Source organism: Cibotium barometz, chromosome 49, assembly GCF_041138505.1.
Source record: "Cibotium barometz isolate CiBa-2024 chromosome 49, ASM4113850v1, whole genome shotgun sequence".
In the NCBI taxonomy this organism is placed as follows: domain Eukaryota; kingdom Viridiplantae; phylum Streptophyta; class Polypodiopsida; order Cyatheales; family Cibotiaceae; genus Cibotium; species Cibotium barometz.
Window position 1 is genome coordinate 39774674 of NC_141094.1, and position 20051 is coordinate 39794724.

The 20051-nt window shown below is 46.2% G+C and overlaps 1 protein-coding gene across 4 annotated transcripts in view; it reads right to left on the bottom strand.

Moving 5' to 3' along the window:
* LOC147610574 (Cystathionine beta-synthase (CBS) protein) overlaps positions 1–20051 on the bottom strand; it is a 46338-nt gene that overhangs the window by 13929 nt on the left and 12358 nt on the right. The gene's annotated exons all lie outside the window — the stretch shown is intronic.

The window sequence follows — 20051 nt, forward strand, 5'->3', positions numbered from 1 at the left end:
ATAACATATGTTTAGCAAACGCATACGCATTCGGGTATGTAAGAATGTTTCGAGTATGTTTCAGTCTTGGGCCGAGTAACATACGTGACCAATATAATACCTCATAGAAAGGACGAGATTTAGACAAATAGATATAAATATACATTGTAAACTCAAGCTCTCCAAGTTCCATTATAAAAACTTACAAAGTTACAACTTACAAGTTACATAAATGCTCATTGCGTGAACCGATTTTCGATTAAAAAAACGTAGCAACTTTCAAAAAACGTAAAACCTTAGAAAAGCTTCTTCTTTTTTTTAAAGCACGTATGAAAGGCAAGTTTCAAAGGCAAGTTTCAAATGCGTATGTTGCAAACGTTTGCGTCATGAAGCAAACGCGAATGTTATGAACTATGCCTGGAACTCACTCTAGTTTGTAGGTTTACAAAGTAAGCGGAATTCAAAACGCATATAATGAGTACAATGGATTGGGATGCAAGTGAGCTGGCCTAGAAAGCCCATTGAGTATCAACAAGAAAGTTAGCCTCATGTGAGGCCTCAACAGTATTGTCTTCATCTTCTTCTTGATTGTCTTCTTCCATGAGATTGGCAAAGATCTTCTGGATGTAGCAATCCTTCTCGCAGTGCCCTGGCCTACTAAAAGAGTTGCATTTACCATTTGCTTTGTTTTTTAAGGTACCCTTTGTTGATGTAGACCCTTTGGATATATTCTTTATGTAGTAGGCCTCATTATGGGAGAAGAGATGGCTTCTTCCATGTTTTTGCTTTATCTTCTTCTCTTTCTCCATCAAGGATGCAGTGATGTCGACCAACTTTGGAGATGGTAGATTGGTGAGTGTAGTGACTATGTTTCCATACGTCTTCATGTGGTAGATTTTTAAGCAACAAAGCAATGCAAATATCTTTATCAATGTTCATTTTAATATCTCCAAGTTGAGTTGTGAGACTCTTCATATGGTTAAGATGTGCAGCAAGAAAGTCTTCTTTCATCATGTTGAGCTCAAACAGTTGAATTAGCAAATGCTACCACAAGGGAAGTTGAAGCTATCTGGGTATCCAAAGACGAGAAAGCTCTTGCATAATAGCTTTGGGTCTCACGGATGAATTCATTCATCATATCGATGGAATGGATACATCCGTTGAAGCTTGGAAAGAGTTGGAAAAACTCTTTGGAGTGCAAACCAAGAGCTCCAAGATTAGCTTACTAATTCAACTGTTTGAGCTCAACACGATGAAAAAAGACTCTCTTGCCGCACATCTTAACCATATGAAGAGTCTCACAACTCAACTTGCAGGTATAAAAATGAACATTGATGAAGATATTTGCATTGCTTTGTTGCTTAAATGTCACGTGCATCCCGCACTTGGATGCCACGTAGACATTCTGTATAGAAGGTGCAGGACCTGGGATGGTGAACTGGTCCCATGTGAGCCCAGTCCGGGACGAGTCAGCCAGGGATCCATCTCAGTCGTCCGAGGTCAGGTGTGCATTGTCCTGCACAGGAAGCAGTGCTAGTCCGCGTTGTGAGTCTCCCTCTGGAATGATGTCAGATGTTCTGTGTATCTGGTTTGCAACTGGATGCCAGGCCTCTGTAGGCATGTAGGTTTGCATGTAGAGAAGGGGCCAGCCCATAGGGCTACCCCAGTAAGAAGGTTTTGCATTTGCATACTTAGTATGGGCATGGGGGAGGTATAGAACCACCCCCAAGGGGCCAGGAGGGCCCAAGCCTTGCCCACCAGCCAAGGCAAGGGCTGGAGGGGCTGTCGGCCAGCTGTACTACTGCTGGACAGGCAGCCGGCTGGGTCCAAAGCCCTAATATGCAAGTCGGCCAGGTGTAGGGGCAGTCCCCACACCTATGCGCAGCATGCCCAGCAGCCAGGGGCTGTCCCAGAAGCATGCGCAGAATGGCCAGATTATTGCCTAGTGTGAAAACATGGGTTATTAAAGTGTGAAGGTATTTTATTGAAATATTCAGTCGTGGAGCTTCCTGAAGCCAGCCGACTGGATGCAAGAGGGGGTATAAATACCCCAGCCCATAATCCCATCATTTATCTCATAATTCACCAAGAGCTCCAAGCATTCAAGGGCCAGGACAGCCAAGGGTTTGCTAAAGCTAAGGGGTGAAGGACTGAAGGTCAAGGGCAGGTTTTCCAGCCAAGAAAAGGTCAAGTACTTTGTATTTGTTTTCAGATTTACATCATTCTAATAAAGCAAATACACCATCCGTGGTGGGGGCCCTACAGAGGGTAATTGGGACCCAATACTGTGTCCTTCTCCATCTCCCCCTTCTCTCTCTATTTTTCTGCACATCGTCTTTCAGTTTGTGCGTTAATTCCGTCGCGAAAAGAGTGCTGTTTTCTGAGTTTTGAAGTACCGATCCTTCTCCGAAGCTTCCGCATATTACAGTGGTATCAGAGCTCACTTCAAGGACAAAGATTCAGCAAAGAAAACCAGAAAATTTTTTCGCTCATGTGGTTGGTTTTTAGACACCGGTGGACTACCCCTTTCGGAGTGACTCCTGTCCCTCAAAGGACGGTTGGTTTTTAGCCTCCGGAAGCCTCCGGAAGTCTCCCACACAGATAGTGGATGGTCAGATTGCGTTCCGGAAAGGAACTGCATTTTCCCGCTATGGCGAGCTTTGGCGACGAGAGAGAACCAGAACCATGGGACCAGAGTGCACCAGGCAGCCCAGCTAGGGCACCCGGCTTGAGTGTACAAGACATGTTCCAGCAGATGATGCGAGCAATCGCAGACCAGACAACCAAGTTGGATGAGCAGAAGGCGCGGATTTTGGCTCTGGAGGAGCGTTCTCGCTCTCCAGCGTCGCGTTTTCCATCTCCTCCTCCCTCTCCTTCCGTACCCCAGATACCAGATCCTCGTCACAGGGACCCTCTCGAGGGGTCACAGCCGCAGCCAAGCTCCTTGCTTGAGATGCAGATGCGTGCATTGGAGATTCGACAACGAGAAGACGAAGCCATGCGACGAGTGGAACACGAGCGTTACCTCCGAGCTTTGGACGCCAGATTGACACCGGCGGCGTCCTCGAATCATTTTCCCGAGAAAATGAACTTCAGTAAGTATAATGGTAAACTCGATCCCACTACTCTGTATTCATGGTTACATCAATTTGAAGCTTACTTTGCCGCAGTTAGGAAATCAGATATTGACAAAGTGATCTTAGCTAGTTGGTATTTGGAAGGTGAGGCCATTCCTTGGTGGACTCAGTGGGCTCATGCCCACACCAGATCAGGTATGGCAGCTTATGGGTGGGACGAGTTCGTCCGTGACCTTAAGCAGCGGTTTTTACCGCCCCACTACCTTGAGCGACTCGAAGACGAGTTCAGGGGTGCGCGTCAGAATGCGCAACCAGTCCTTCAGTTTGCCAATAGAATTTCGACCTTGTGTCTACAATTAGGCTTATCTGATGCGGACAAGAAAGGGCAGTTTTTGTATGGCCTGGACACGCACATCCAATGGGAGGTGCGTATGTTTAGACCAGCCACCTTTGAGGACGCACTCTCGCTTGCGCAGAGTGCAGAAATGAAACACAATGGTGGCAAGCCCAAGACTTCCCAGCCGGCTTCTCCCAAGGCTAACACCTCGGGGGGCAAAAGCCAGAACCAGACGGGGTCTTCCCCAGGACAGAGCCCGGGAGCCTCTGGCTCCACGAACTCGAACAATGCGTCTAAGCTTACTCCAGACCAGAAAGCGGAGGCAGGCAAGACAGGTGGCAAGTTGAGTGCTGAGGAGCTTGCTCAGTACAGGAAGGAGAGTAGATGTTACTTTTGTCACACAAAAGGACATACTTCTCGGGATTGTCCGAAGAAGCCTCCAAAGGCCGCGCCGCCTCCACAGCTTCCGTGGTGAGCACAGCTCCCACACAGACCCTAGCGGCTACCCCTACTTCTTCAACCCCCGGTGCTTCAGTTGGAGCAATTATTAGCCGGGAGCTCGAAGATAAGCAGAAGGGCGCCCATGACCAGGAGTATGAGCGCAACGAATTGCTCAAGTCCTTTGGCTACATAGGTGGCCAGAGAGTCGTCGTCTTGTTTGACAGCGGCAGCACGGAGGATGTGATCACGGAAGAGGCCGCTAGGCGTGCCCGTTTCGAGCTGACTCCGGTGGACAAACAGGTTGAGGGTTTTAGCACAGGTATGACAACGAGCGTCAAGTATGAAGCTCTAGGTGCTAAGTTAGTGATTCAGGGCATAGAGTTTGTGCGTGACTTTATGGTTGCCCCTCTTGTAGGAGCAGACATAATTTTGGGTATCCAGTGGTTTCACAAGTTTCTTCCTAATGTCAAGTGGGACAAGCACACGTTCCAGATTGATCGGAATGTGTCAAACACCCCGGTGACCATTGGTATTCCAAACTTTCCGGTCATAAGCCACTTGCAGGCTAAGCGAGCAGTCAGGAAAGGCGCACAGTGTGCGATGATTTACATCCAGACAGCCCAGACGGTGGCCAGTGCTTCCGAGAAGTACTCGGTTCTCCATGAAAAGTTCCAGAAGATTTTTCTTCGGGACAGTCTCCCTCCCCAGCTTCCCCCGTCCAGACCAGGGATCACAAGATTGATCTCCTCCCAGGCTCGGAACCCCCGAGCAAGTTTCCGTATCGCCTTTCTAAGGCAATGGAATCGGAGTTGGACCGCCAACTCCAAGAATTGTTGCAAGCTGGCTTCATCCGTCCAAGCGTGTCGCCATTTGCAGCACCGATCTTATTTGTCAAGAAGAAAGATGGGTCTTCTCGGTTGTGTGTCGATTATCGTGCACTCAACAAGCTGACTATCAAGAGCAGATTCCCGATGCCTCGAATTGACTATATTCTCGAGAGGCTGAATGGAGCTAAGGTGTTCTCTAAATTGGATTTAAAGAGTGGGTACCACCAGGTTCGGATTGTTGAGGGGGACATCCCCAAGACAGCTTTCCGTACAGAACGGGCCCACTATGAATTTGTGGTCATGCCATTTGGTTTGACGAACGCCCCAGCTACATTTAACCGCATGATGATGCGTATTTTCCGGGAGTTGATCGGAGTGTGTGTGTTCATATTTCTGGACGACATACTCATATTTTCAGCTACAGTTGAGCAGCATGACATTGATGTGGAGAAAGTCCTTAAGTTGCTGGAAAGCAACGAGCTCTATATCAATGAAAAGAAGTCAAAATTTTATCTGTTCCAGGTACATTACTTGGGATATATAATCAGTACCGAAGGCATTCGACTTGATCCGGCTAAAGTGGCCGAGATTGTTAACTGGGAAGTACCTCAGACTGCTTATGACATTAGATCATTTGTGGGTATATGCCAGGCATATTCCACCCACATTGACAAGTTTTTTGATCTCTCGGCAGACCTCACCGATCTGCTAAAGGGAGTGAAAACAAGGAGGCAAAAGATTCGAATGACTCCACGAGCGTTGGAGGCATTCCAGAACCTCAAGGTGGCTTTGTCAGAAGCGCCTTGTTTGGCTCTTGCCTCGTGGGACGAACCATTGCAGGTGATCACCGATGCGAGTAACATCGCAATTGGAGGTGTATTGCAACAGAATGGTCATCCAGTAGCTTACATGTCTCGTAAGTTACTGCCCGCCAAAAAGAACTATTCAGTCTATGATCGTGAACTCCTAGCAGTTATACAGGCCTTGAAACATTGGAAACATTTCTTGTATGGCCGTGACTTCGAGGTTCGCACTGACCATCAGGCATTGCGCTGGATTCAGACGATGCCAAGTGCACAATGGAGTGATCGACAACACCGCTGGAGTCAGATATTCCAACAGTTCGGTGGTATGATTGAGTACCTTCCAGGAAAGGCCAACCCAGTGGCCGATGCTTTGAGCAGGAAGGGACAAGTATCTGCGATTCAGACCACTAGACTTGACCTTGTTGGTACAGGACTAGAAGACATGAAGCACACGTACGCGGATTCTGAGGAATTCGGTACACAGTGGGAACAGGCGTTGGATGCCACAGGACCATGCCATTTTCTGATACGCGATGGTTGGCTTTACTACAAAGGCCGACTGTGTGTCATGAAATCATTCCGGGCAGCTCTTCTCCATGATGCCCATGACGCCATTACAGGTGGTCATAGGGGCATGAATTCGACTCTGGAGAAGTTAGAACGGCAATACTATTGGCCAAAGATGAGGCGTGATGTGTTTACTTATGTACAACGCTGTGACATTTGTCAAAAGGTGAAAGCTCCTCGTGGAAAGAAGATAGGGTTGTTACAGCCTTTGCCAATTCCTGAGGGTCCTTTCCAAGACATTTCGATGGACTTTGTCACAAATCTGCCTCCCAGTCCGAGTAAGCGTAATACACAGTGTTTGACTATTGTTGACAGGTTCAGCAAATTTGTGATGCTTATTCCTTGCAGGGCCAATGTGACCGTCGAGGATGTTGCCCAGCTATTCATTCGGCATTGGTACCCGATTGGTGGGATTCCTAGGACCATAGTGTCAGACCGAGATGCCAAGTTTACCAGTCATTTTTGGAGGGCATTGTTTGATAATTTTGGTATTAAGTTGAATTTTTCCAGTGCATTCCACCCACAGACAGATGGCCAGACAGAGATATACAACCAGTTGGCCTTTGATGTGCTGAAGTGTTATGTCCACGATCAGCAAGGTAAGTGGGAATCGTTTTTGCCTTTAGTTCAAGCTGTTTTGAATGACTCTTTTTCTTCAGCTATTGGCAGGACTCCATATGAGGCAGCGTTTGGAAGACCTTTCCAGTCGTTGTTAACCAGGACTTCGTCTTCAGTACCGGAGGCGAACAGAGTGACGGAGTCTTACCAGGAGATCCTAGAGTCCGTTAAAGACAGATTGGCTAAAGCGCAAGAGGCCTACACTCGACAGGCCAATAAAGACCGAAGGGACATGAAGTTTTCGGAAGGAGATTGGGTATATCTTCGGATTATGAAGCAAAGATTAAAGCAGGTGGGCAAGCGATGCCCAAAGTTGTCTTTCAGGAGCTTTGGACCATTCCCCATCCGGAAAAAGATTAATGAGGTGTCTATGCAGTTAAAGCTACCTCCGAGTTGGACTATGCACGATGTATTTCATGTCAGTTGGTTAAAGCCATATGCAGGTCCACCCCCTTCAGAGGTCAAAGACGAAGCGGAACCAGACATCATTGATGAAGCAGAAGTAATGGTTCCAGAACAGATCCTTCTGCACCGTTTCAAGCATGGCTCCGGCCGACGACTACGACAGTTTCTCACCAAGTTTCAGGACCGAGGAACTCATGAAGCGGTATGGCTCGACAAAGAATTTTTCGAAGACTATCCGGCATTATTGACGGATTATTTGGAGGCTATGCAGCTTCCGTCAAGTTAAGCAGAAGGGGATGTCACGTGCATCCCGCACTTGGATGCCACGTAGACATTCTGTATAGAAGGTGCAGGACCTGGGATGGTGAACTGGTCCCATGTGAGCCCAGTCCGGGACGAGTCAGCCAGGGATCCATCTCAGTCGTCCGAGGTCAGGTGTGCATTGTCCTGCACAGGAAGCAGTGCTAGTCCGCGCTGTGAGTCTCCCTCTGGAATGATGTCAGATGTTCTGTGTATCTGGTTTGCAACTGGATGCCAGGCCTCTGTAGGCATGTAGGTTTGCATGTAGAGAAGGGGCCAGCCCATAGGGCTACCCCAGTAAGAAGGTTTTGCATTTGCATACTTAGTATGGGCATGGGGAAGGTATAGAACCACCCCCAAGGGGCCAGGAGGGCCCAAGCCTTGCCCACCAGCCAAGGCAAGGGCTGGAGGGGCTGTCGGCCAGCTGTACTACTGCTGGACAGGCAGCCGGCTGGGTCCAAAGCCCTAATATGCAAGTCGACCAGGTGTAGGGGCAGTCCCCACACCTATGCACAGCATGCCCAGCAGCCAGGGGCTGTCCCAGAAGCATGCGCAGAATGGCCAGATTATTGCCTAGTGTGAAAACATGGGTTATTAAAGTGTGAAGGTATTTTATTGAAATATTCAGTCGTGGAGCTTCCTGAAGCCAGCCGACTGGATGCAAGAGGGGGTATAAATACCCCAGCCCATAATCCCATCATTTATCTCATAATTCACCAAGAGCTCCAAGCATTCAAGGGCCAGGACAGCCAAGGGTTTGCTAAAGCTAAGGGGTGAAGGACTGAAGGTCAAGGGCAGGTTTTCCAGCCAAGAAAAGGTCAAGTACTTTGTATTTGTTTTCAGATTTACATCATTCTAATAAAGCAAATACACCATCCGTGGTGGGGGCCCTACAGAGGGTAATTGGGACCCAATACTGTGTCCTTCTCCATCTCCCCCTTCTCTCTCTATTTTTCTGCACATCGTCTTTCAGTTTGTGCGTTAATTCCGTCGCGAAAAGAGTGCTGTTTTCTGAGTTTTGAAGTACCGATCCTTCTCCGAAGCTTCCGCATATTACATTAAAAGTCTTACCACATGAAGACTATGGAAACATATTCACTACACTCACCAATCTACCATCTCCAAAGTTGGTCGACATCACTACATCCTTGATGGAGAAAGAGAAGAAGATAAAGCAAAAACATGGAAGAAGCCATCTCTTCTCCCATTTTGAGGCCTACTACAACAACAAAGGTACCTTCAAAAACAAAGCAAATGGTAAATGCAACTTTTGTGGTAGGCCAGGGCACTTCGAGACGGATTGCTACATCAAGAAGAAGATCTCTACCAATCTTGTGGAAGAAGACAATCAAGAAGAAGATGAAGACAATACTGCTAAGGCCTCACATGAGGCCAATCTTGTTGTTGATACTGAATGGGCTTTCTAGGCCAACTCACTTACATCCTAATCCATTGTACTCATTATATGCCTTTTGAATTCCACTTTGTAAACCTACAAACTAGAGTGAGTTCCACGTTGGGGTCATGTACGTTGTTACAAGGATGGACAAGTCATGAAGCATCCCATGGGCTATTGCTAGGAGTTGGGATCATCAATTTGAAGGGGGGATTATTGGATAAATTGATGTATTATGGATTTAGAGCAAAGCCTTAGGTCATTTGTCAAAGGTGAGAGTCTCGTAGCAGTTGTAAATTGTACAAGTTAAGGTGAAAGAATCCATGAGGTGTACTAGGAGCCAGGAGCATTAATGAAAACCTCCTTTGTTGACTTTGGAAGCTAGAATCTAGGACATGTAGAGGCTAGAATTATGGAGAGATTTGTGAAGAGTATCATTGACTTTGTTAAGCTACTAAGCATGATTAGCATTTGCTAATCCATCTTGTACTCACCCTATTTAAGAGGCACACATCTAATGGAAATATATCTCTCTCCCATCTTGGTGTCATTATGCTCATCATTATCTTAATCATATTGTGATTAGGCTAACCATCTAGATTTGTATGTTCATTTTGTCTAAACCATGAGATTTCTCATCATCTACTATGAGCCACCATGATGCCAACAATTTGTATCAAAGCCACGGAGGGCATGTTGGGATGTTGTTAGCAGAGCTGGTCGACTTGCCAATTCCTCTCGGTGGAGTTGAACGAAGGCTGAATGTGTGTACAACTAAGAAGGCTACGTCGTGTTGGTATGCCCAAAGTAATCACTAGCAGGCGTGCATATGCTAGAATAGCCGGGTGACATCTCTAGTGTAGGCAGGCCTCTAAGCCAAGTGTCGTCAGAGCCTCTAGGTACCCCACATCGAGGGAGGGTGTTGGAAGGTCATGGCCTAGCCGTCTACATACCACATGCATAGTGACAGGGATAATGAGATCATACATAAAAAATAGAAGACTAGGGCCATTATCATCCCTCCTCCATCAATTTTCAGGGCTTGGAAGGAATTAGAGTGGTGGAGGTTAAGCGCGCAATGGCGTAAACACTACTGGGATGGGTGACCTCCCAAATGTAGGCATATGCTCACTTATGGTAGTGCTATGTGTGAACAGGGCTTAACCAAGGGCACTTTTTTCCATGTGGTTTTTCCCCTTGGATATCAAGTGTGAAAGGACACTCTACATATAATATTTTGTACTTCTATATTATATGGATGTGGCATACATGCAAGGGTTGACTTGCATTTTGTGGCTACCACACTTTTGGCTCTCTCTCTCTCCCCCTCTAATTTTCTGTGAGGGTTTCCCGACAAGCTGGACAGAGCATATCATTGTACCACTCTTTAAGAGTGGGGACGCCACGGTACCAAGCAACTACAGGACGATCATGATTGGTCATTACTTGGCCAAATTATATGACTCTATATTGGAGTCAGAGCTGAGCCGATAGGTAGAGAGGCATGGTCATCGAGCACATGGACAGGCTGGCTTCAGAAGAGGATTTACTACCTTGGATCACATACTGACCTTCGGGCACTTATTGAAGAGGATTTACTACCTTGGATCACATACTGACACTTCGGGCACTTATTGAAGAGGGCAGGGCACAGAAGAGAAGGATATACTGCTGCTTTGTGGACTTCCGCAAAGCCTTCGATACCGTACCACGTGCCAGGCTTATGCACATATTGCATGACATTGAGGTACCCAAGGATATGCAGTGGGGGATATATGCTTTGTATGAGTCTGTGACAGGTAGAGTCCGAGCTCCAGGCGGACTATCTGATAGGGTGACCAACACGATAGCGGTGAAGCAGGGATGCCCGCTATCGTCCACCCTCTTTGGATTGTACATTGATGCAGTCTCTGATAATGTAGACAGATTGGGAGGCCGAGGGGCATGCCTGGCAGGGGTGTTGATACCCATCTTGTTATATGCTGATGATATTGTTCTAATCTCAGACTCTCCAGAGGGACTACAGAGACACCTGGATGCATTACAGGCTTTCTGTCAGATAGAGATCTGACAGTGAACCTTGGGAAAACCAAGGTTATGGTGTTTAACACCACACAGGCATGGGTGACGAGATCAGAGCCTCGGTTCACTTTCTGAGGGGAGCCGGTAGAGTATGTCAGGTCATATGTCTACTTGGGAGTTACTTTCACAGGACCGCGTTTCTCCCTGAAGGAGGCAACAGCAGCTAGATTAGCTCGAGGGCATGCAGCCTTGGGGGCACTTGAGAGGCAGTGTGCACACATACAGTTTCAGGAGCCATGCACCAAATTGTGGCTATTTGATACGCTTGTCACACCGACCCTCCTGTACGGAGCTCCAATTTCGGGGCCCAGTATACATCACAAATCTCAGAGAGGGACAGATGAGGGATGGAGGCAAATGGAGAGACCACTGATTATGATGATTGCCCGCATGATTCGGAGCAAATCATCAGTACCACATGATTGTTCGGGCTGTGAGCTGGGTGCCCCACCAGTAGTAACCGAGGCCCTATTCCAGGCAGTTACCTTTTTACAGCGGCTATGGGAGCTCCCTCAGCAGAGGTACTCCCGTTTGGCATTGACCTCATCCATACAGTTGGTAGAGGATGGAGATACTCATTGTTGGTACGCTCAGATGAGATCATGGTTTGACCTACATGGTTTGCGGATAGAGGCACTACCACCCTTTCAGTACAGTCTGGATTGTCCATTTTTGGATCTCACCTGCTCAGAGCAAAACCGCGTGATCAGGATGGATATCATCAGAGTGGACACAGAGAGGACATGGACTAGCCCCCTTGAGCCCTTGGGCACGAAAATGGCTCATTACAAGAGCCATTTTCTACACCTCTCATTGTTGGTACGCTCAGATGAGATCATGGTTTGACCTACATGGTTTGCGGATAGAGGCACTACCACCCTTTTAGTACAGTCTGGATTGTCCATTTTTGGATCTCACCCGCTCAGAGCAAAACCGCGTGATCAGGATGGATATCATCAGAGTGGACACAGAGAGGACATGGACTAGCCCCCTTGAGCCCTTGGGCACGAAAATGGCTCATTACAAGAGCCATTTTCTACACCTCTCACCGGATGATTTTATCACCCGCCCGGCGTACATGGCTGTACACCTATCACATAGGATACGTTGTGCCATTGGACAAATCTGGACCTCATTACACCAGCTGCGCATTGAGACAGGGCGATATGTGCATCAGATCGTGGATGACCGCATTTGTCAGCTATGCTACCAGGAGGTAGAGACAGAGGAACACTACATTTGCCGATGTACAGTCTATTATGAGATCCGAGGGAGATATCACTGCCTCTTCCGAGAGGGTTTTGGGCCGTTACGCAGGGTCATGGAGTTTAAGGATCAGAGATGCCTGGGATTGTTTCTACTTGAGCTCAGGAGACACAGAGAGACCCTCTTGGCAGACAGGAGGCCGAGCCATGATGCACCTAGACAGAGGACCCTGACAGATTTCTTCGGCACCGGCACCAGCACCAACAACCCAGCCCACACACCTCTTGATACCTCCTCCATTGGACCATCAGGGCACCGACCACGTTCCCAGGGAGTCACCACTGATAGAGCAGTTATCTTATGTCGTGCTCGTCGGCCATGCCCACCAGGATCCCGACCACGGCATCCTCACCATCGCCAGATCAGAGCCATTATTGCTCGGCATCGGAGGCGCCTAACCTCGCTTCTACGACCTCTCCATTCTAGACAGTCCCATGGCGGAGATACTTGATCTAAGGAGAGGGCAACACTTCAACTGATCAGCATACATGGATCTACCTGATATACATTTTTTAGTATTTTCCAGTATTTTCTACTCAGTATCATCTCGGAGTCTTACAGTTCTGTTCTTATAACTGTAGGACAATCACATGCCAATGCATATGAAATTCAGCATTTAGAAAACAATGGTATGTCGATGTAGGTCACCAAGGAGCTGCCTTGATGCCCGGCCCAACTTCAGTGCCCATATTCTCTACCATTGGCTCTATGTTCTACCAAGCAAGGTACAAGAGCACATAGGACAAGAGAAATACTACACAGGGCGGCTAAACAAGGAGTCCTGCTCTTCTACTGAGTAAGTAATGACAACACATTGTCCAATTAGCTTACCAGTCTTCATAGAAGTTGTTGCAAGCGGAAGCCTTCGCGTTGGAAGCTTTAGAAGTGTTGATATCTTCGATTTGCCACAATCCTTCGCGACAAAAGTCTTCAAGAGGATGAAGGGAACCCTGGGAAAGCTTCCCCTATGGTTCAATTTGAGAAAGGAAGGCTGAAATTAGGGTTTTCAGCAAAAAGACCAAAAATTACAACAAAAATGAGAGCAGTTTTGCTGAATTTCAGTCATTGGGAGTGAGTAGGAGAGTGATTAGCACTTGGAAACACTCTTGGAAGCTTGGAAAACACCCTAGCAAGTTGGGTATGGCTATGGAGAGCTTGGAAATGGAGAGAAATGGTGGAAAAACAGAGTTTTCAGCCTCCAAAAATCCTCATGAAGAGAAAACACGAATTTCTCTTAATAAGTAAGTGAATTGGGGTCCAATCAGGTGAAGGGACATGGGGAGATGCCCATTTATGAGTAAAAAGGGAGGATCAGGTCCTGGACAATGAGTCTTGTCCGCCTCGGGACTTCAGTGAGTGTGAACTTGGAAGCGGTCATAATTTATAAGTGACTTTTGGGCGCCCAAACTTTAATGAAGTGGGAACGCACTCACTTATAAATATTGGCCAAGTATAAAGGGCTATTTAAGCCTAGATTGGGTAATACTTACCACTTGTTCACATGCCACACAACCATGTCAGCAGACAGTTTCACACGTACGGTTCACGGGCGGGCGTCCCCTAGCCCGGAACTACACATAGGTCATGCAGGCATGAAAACGGCATGCAATTTCATTTGCAAGCAAGCACATAAAGATGCTATGCAATGCAGCATTGGCATGAGCAATTTCCGTTCATGAAACCATATAATACCAAGCGTTTCTAGGCAAGTATATGCGATACCAGACCCAGTGGAAAGCCAATCCTCCAGGCGTTTCCCGGCATGTACACAAAGGCATAAGTCCCAGCGGAAAGCCAAGTCCTCCAGGCGTTTCCGAGCATGTACACAAAGGCACAAGTCCCAGCGGAAAGCCAAGTCCTCCAGATATTCCGGGCATGATAACATCAAGTTCCAGCAGAATATCATATCCAACTATACAGCATGACACGTGTCAATCACATGCATAGGCACATTCCATAAGCCATGGACACCAATCCAATATGTACATAGTGTGAAAGCAAGAGTGAACCATTCGGCTGGCCAAATGGTGACATTCCCCCCTGCTTCTAAACAGTTGTCCGCAACTGAAATGCATCCAAATATGTCTGAAGCACATGCGGGCAATCTTTGAAAAACTCTTCATCTACCCATTTAGCATCAATGGGAAGATAGTTCTTAAACTTCACAAGGTAACGCCTCACAACTTTGCCTGCAGAGCAGCAAGCTTGCGTTCCTTGTGATACACAATCTCCTTTGGCTGCAAGATCTCCTCAAGCTCATCCACTTCTGGTGGATCCTCAATGACCATTTCACTAGGCTCTGGCCCTACATACTTGCGAAGGAGACTCACATGAAAAGCATTGTGTATGTACCAATGACTAGGTAATGCCAATCTGAAAGCCACTTCATTGATCTTCTCATCACTCGAAAAGGCCCATAGTACCTGGTTGCAAGCTTAGGATATGCACCCTCTTTGCCAGGCCTCTTTGCAAGTCTTGCTTTCTCAAATTTCAGCAATACCCAATCATTCTCTTTAACATCCAATTGCCTTCTATGCTTGTCGGCAGCCTTTTTATGCTTGGTGTGACCTTGCAATGGCTGTCCGCACCTGAGCAAAAGCAATATCAAGTCTCTTACATACTCATCAGCTTCAAATATCTCATCCTTTGTGCGAAGGATGGGTGGCAAAACCACCTTACCATAAACAATCTCAAACGGGGCCTTTCCCGTAGATGCATGCACTGTGTTGTTGTATGCAAATTCCACAAGCGGTAAGTACTTCTCCCAAGAAGACTTCTGATCCGCCACATAACATTTCAAGAGATCCAACACAGCTGAATTTGCAGCCTCACTTTGCCCATCCGTTTGAGGGTGATAAGCTCATGAGAAGTCCAATTTGGTGCCCATATTATCAAATAAGGCCTGCCAAAAGAGACTTGTAGTCCTGGGATCTCTATCCCCCACAATGGACTTCGGCATTCCATGATGTTTGAACACTTGTGCAAGATATATTTTAACCATATGCTCAGCTTTGATGGTCTTTTTGACCGGCAAGAAATGAGCTTGCTTGCTAAACCTGTCCACAATTGTCCAAATTGCATCATTACCCTGTTGGGTACGTGGCAAGTCCATAATGAAATCCATTGTAATACTTTCCCATGGCTGCGTGGGAATAGGCAATGGCTGAAGCAAACCTGGTGCCTTTTGCCTATCAAATTTGACCTTTTGACAGGTGATACATGCACGTACATGTGCCTCTATGTCCTTCCGCATACCTGGCCAAAAGAAATACCGCTCAATCATGTGCGTAGTAGGCATTATGCCTCTATGACCAGCATATGGAGGAGCATGGCACTCATCCAAAACCTTTTGCCTCATGTCAGACACCACACATAGGCAATTATCTTTCATGAGATAACCCTCTTTGATCACATATGAGGCATGTGCATGACCAGCCATCAAATCAGCCCAAATAGTGGCAAAATCAGCATCCGTATGATACAAATCACGCATGGTAGACAAGTCCCCATGAGAGGCAACCGAGATAGCTGCTACATACGGCTTTCGTGACAATGCATCGGCCACTACATTCTTCTTTCCCGGGGTGTGCAAGATCTGAAAATGAAACATAGAGAGGAAATTGGCCATTCTCATATGCTTCTCTGATAACTTAGTTTGAGTAAGAAAATGCCTCAAACTCTGGTGATCTGTCTTCACAGTGAAATCAGCCCCAAGAAGATAGTGTTTCCATATAGTAAGCGCATGAATTACAGCCAAGAGCTCTTTCTCATAAATGCCAAGAGATAGCTCTGCATCATGCAATCTACGACTCTCATAAGCCACGGCATGTCCCTCTTGATTAAGGAAAGCTCCTATGCAATTTCCAGATGCATCACATTCCACACAAAAAAGGCTTTTGCAAATCCGGAACGATCAACACTGGACCATGAGTAGTTGCATCTTTCAATTTGAGGGATGCATCTCTCTCTACATTAGTCCATTTGAACACGGCCTTCTTCTTTGTCAAATCATGCAAAGGAGAAGCAATCCATGTAAAGTGCCGAATGAACCTGCGGTAGTAAGAGCATAATCCAAGAAAACTACCGATCTCATGCACCGAACTCAATTCGGGCCAATTCCGAATTGCATCGATCTTTGCAGGATCCATCCGCACTCCATCTTTGGACACTATGCCCAAGATAATGTATCTCTGACAAGAAGAACTCACTCTTCTTTGCATTTATGAAGAGTTTATGCTTATGGAGCTCTTCAAAAACAATAGCCAAATGAGCTTTATGCTCTTCTTCGGTCTTCGAGAAGACTAAGTGGAGCTCTTCAAAAACAATAGCCAAATGAGCTTTATGCTCTTCTTCGGTCTTCGAGAAGACACCTGTAAATTTCCTGTACCCACGGAATATGCGATCCATCATTCTATTGAATGTAGCCGGGGCATTTGTAAGACCAAAAGGCATAACAAGATACTCATGAAGCCCAAATGCTGTCTTGAAAGCAGTTTTGTGTACATCCTCAGGCACTACACGCACTTGATGATATCCACTCTTGAGGTCAATTCAGCTAAAGCATGCCGATCCATCCAACTTGTCAAGGATGTCGTCTATGCGTGGAATCGGAAACCGATTCTTGATGGTAAGCTTATTCAAAGCTCTATAATCCACACACATACGAAAGGAGGACGGGTGAACAATATGGGAAAGAGCTTGGCTGAACCAAACCCTTCTCAAGAAGCTCATTTACTTGCTTCATGATCTCCTCTTTTTGGAATGCACTTACACGATAGGCTGGCCAATTAGGTGGTGAGCTACCCGGCACAAGATCAATGCGATGATCTTCCGGTCGTACAGGTGGTAACTCATTCGGTAACTGATTAGCAAAACAATCATTGTGCTCTTGCAAAAATTTCAGCCTATCATTACAAAGAGTGTTTACATGTACATCATTTTCCTCAACCGGATCTCGTACAAAAATCAAGTACGCAAAAATACTCTTTTTCATTACTTTCTTAATTTGTACATGAGATACAAGGGGAATGGTATCACCCTCTTCACCAGCATCAATTACATGTTCTCGGCCTTTATGCATGAAGGTGATCCTGTTAGTCTTGTAAGCCTTGCACGGATCAATACGTGTATGCCAAGGCTTTCCAAGCAATACATCACAGCCATTCAAAGGCGTCACAAGAAAATCCTCATGATCCATATAGCCTTGAATGTGTATGCACAACTTGCCAAAAATAGGCATGACCTGCACTTCTCTACCAACAAAGACAGCCCCTGCTTCAATTTGAGGACCCATGTCCTCCAGTTCAATACCCAAAGCAGCTGCCATCTGAGTGGATATGAAATTTTCAGATGCACAATCATCAAACATGAACAAAGCAGGGTGATCTTTAACCTGTCCCCAAGCTTTACATACAACCCTATCTTTGCTATCATGTGAAGTGTTGCTTTGCACATCCGGAACCATATGCACATTAGGCTTCGGTACATTAGCATTTTCAGCTTTGTTCTTCTTATTTGGGCATGCTCTTGCCATGTGCTCAGTGTTGCCACAAGTAAAGCATTTGCCTTCACGCATATATTGCTCCTTCTTCTCAGCATTAAGACCAAAGTTTGCCAGCTTATAAGGGCACTTTTTAGCAAACTTATTTTCAGCTTTTGGACTTGATTTGGCTTGGTTTTGGTCCCTTTTAGGTGGCTGTCCATCATTTTGCAGGTTTTGGACAGCCCTCTCTTTGCCTTGAAATGAGGGTTTAGCCTTTTATTGGATCGACTCAATTTGAGTTCCAATTGCTCAGTGGCGGTGGCGGCAGCGGCTGCGATTAATTGGTGTAAGGTATGACCAGGATACATTTGTAATCCTGCTTTGTACACGGGTTGCAATCCCGATTGAAACCTTCTCTTCCTTTCCGCCTCGGTGACATGCATAAATGAAGACACCTCCAAGAGCACTTTCCAAAACTTTTGTACATATGCATTTACCGATTCCCCCTCATTTTGCTTTACCCAATCCCACTTCATAGTTATCTCATTCAATGCATTGGGAGGCAAGAATTGAGCATAGAACCTCTCCTTGAACTCTTCCCATGATCTAACAGGATTCGGTGAGAGCTTCTCCGTGAGCCACCAATGGGCAGCAGTGCCTTTCATGAACATGCTTACATGCCGGATCATGGATTTCTGAGTGAAATCCTCATCACTGAAAGCAATATTAAACTGGGCAATAAAAGCAAGTGCCTTTGATGCATCATATTCCCCATGATATGTGTCAAACTTCACAGATTTGTCTCCAGCTTTGAAGTCACGAGACTTTGATGCATGTGTGTGCATCTCAACATGTTTTAACTCATGTTTGTCCAATTGGGACAGCCCTTGTAATTGGCATCATTTTTGGACCAAAAGGTGATGCATAAGGCATAGATACATGTGCCCTATAAGCATGAGGCATGGCTGGCCCCTCAACATGCATTGATACATTTTCAGCCATAACTTCTTCCTCACGAGCACACTCGAAGGCATGAGTAGCATGAGAGATACGCGGAATACCTGCACCAACAGAAAATTGCAGCCCACGTTGCATGTGTTGTGCATGCACATTTTCAGCCGGCAATGGCATTTGACATACATTTTGACCACTGCCATAAACATTGTATCCTTCACGGGCTACATGAGGTATTCCTGCATGGCGTGAAGTCACTGATTGTTCCTCTCCCATCGCATGGAGGTTCATTCTCTTAGACATAAGTTCTTGTTCGGGTACTTGTGGGGATTCCAAGACATGTGGGATGGTTGCCTTTTCTGCATAGGCATCCTCGGTACGAGCCAAGTATGCACGTGCTGCATTCCTCGGTTGCATGTGCAACTCTTGAGCAATCATTGCCATTGCATGATCCATATAAGATTCAGCTTTCTTGGCCTTCAAACGGTCATGTACCAATGGATCCTTGCGGCGATAGAGATTCAATTCTTCTTGTTGTGCATGGAGAAGAGCCTGCATACGAGTAAGTTCAGCCCTCAAGACTAAGGACTCTTCTTCTTGCATCTTCTCTTTGCCACGGGATGGCTGTCCCACATATTCATGTTCCCTATTGTGCACCACATGAGTTTGCTCATCTTGTAAAGCATTGGAGGCATGCATTTCATTGTCCCTGCCTCTTGTATTAGCATCTCCAACATTCATTGTATGGCTGTCCATAATGTTCTAAGTGTAGAGATAGCTAGTGTTCACGGTGATCGTCTCTCACGATAGAAGTGAAAGAGAACCGTATGCTCTGATAGCAATGTAACTTGGTTGAACACAATGCTAATCAATACACTTAAATACACTAAGATTTGAAGGACACTTGCTCATATACAAGAAGTAAATTGCTAAATTGACAAGAGACACACAATGAGCCGGAACGGCCGACCCCTCCCTTGAGTAAATTGTATTACCATTGGAGAAATTCAATACATAGCTTCATGGGCATCCATTGCCAAATCCTCCATGCCAATGCATATGAAATTCAGCATTTAGAAAACAATGGTATGTCGATGTAGATCACCAAGGAGCTGCCTTGATGCCCGGCCCGACTTCAGTGCCCATATTCTCTACCATTGGCTCTATGTTCTACCAAGCAAGGTAGCAACATCTTCAAGAGCACATAGGACAAGAGAAATACTACACAAGACGGCTAAACAAGGAGTCCTGCTCTTCTACTGAGTAAGTAATGACAACACATTGTCCAATTAGCTTACCAGTCTTCATAGAAGTTGTTGCAAGCGGAAGCCTTCGCGTTGGAAGCTTTAGAAGTGTTGATATCTTCGATTTGCCGCAATCCTTCGGGACAAAAGTCTTCAAGAGGATAAAGGGAACCCTGGGAAAGCTTCCCCTATGGTTCAATTTGAGAAAGGAAGGCTGAAATTAGGGTTTTCAGCAAAAAGACCAAAAATTACAGCAAAAATGAGAGCTGT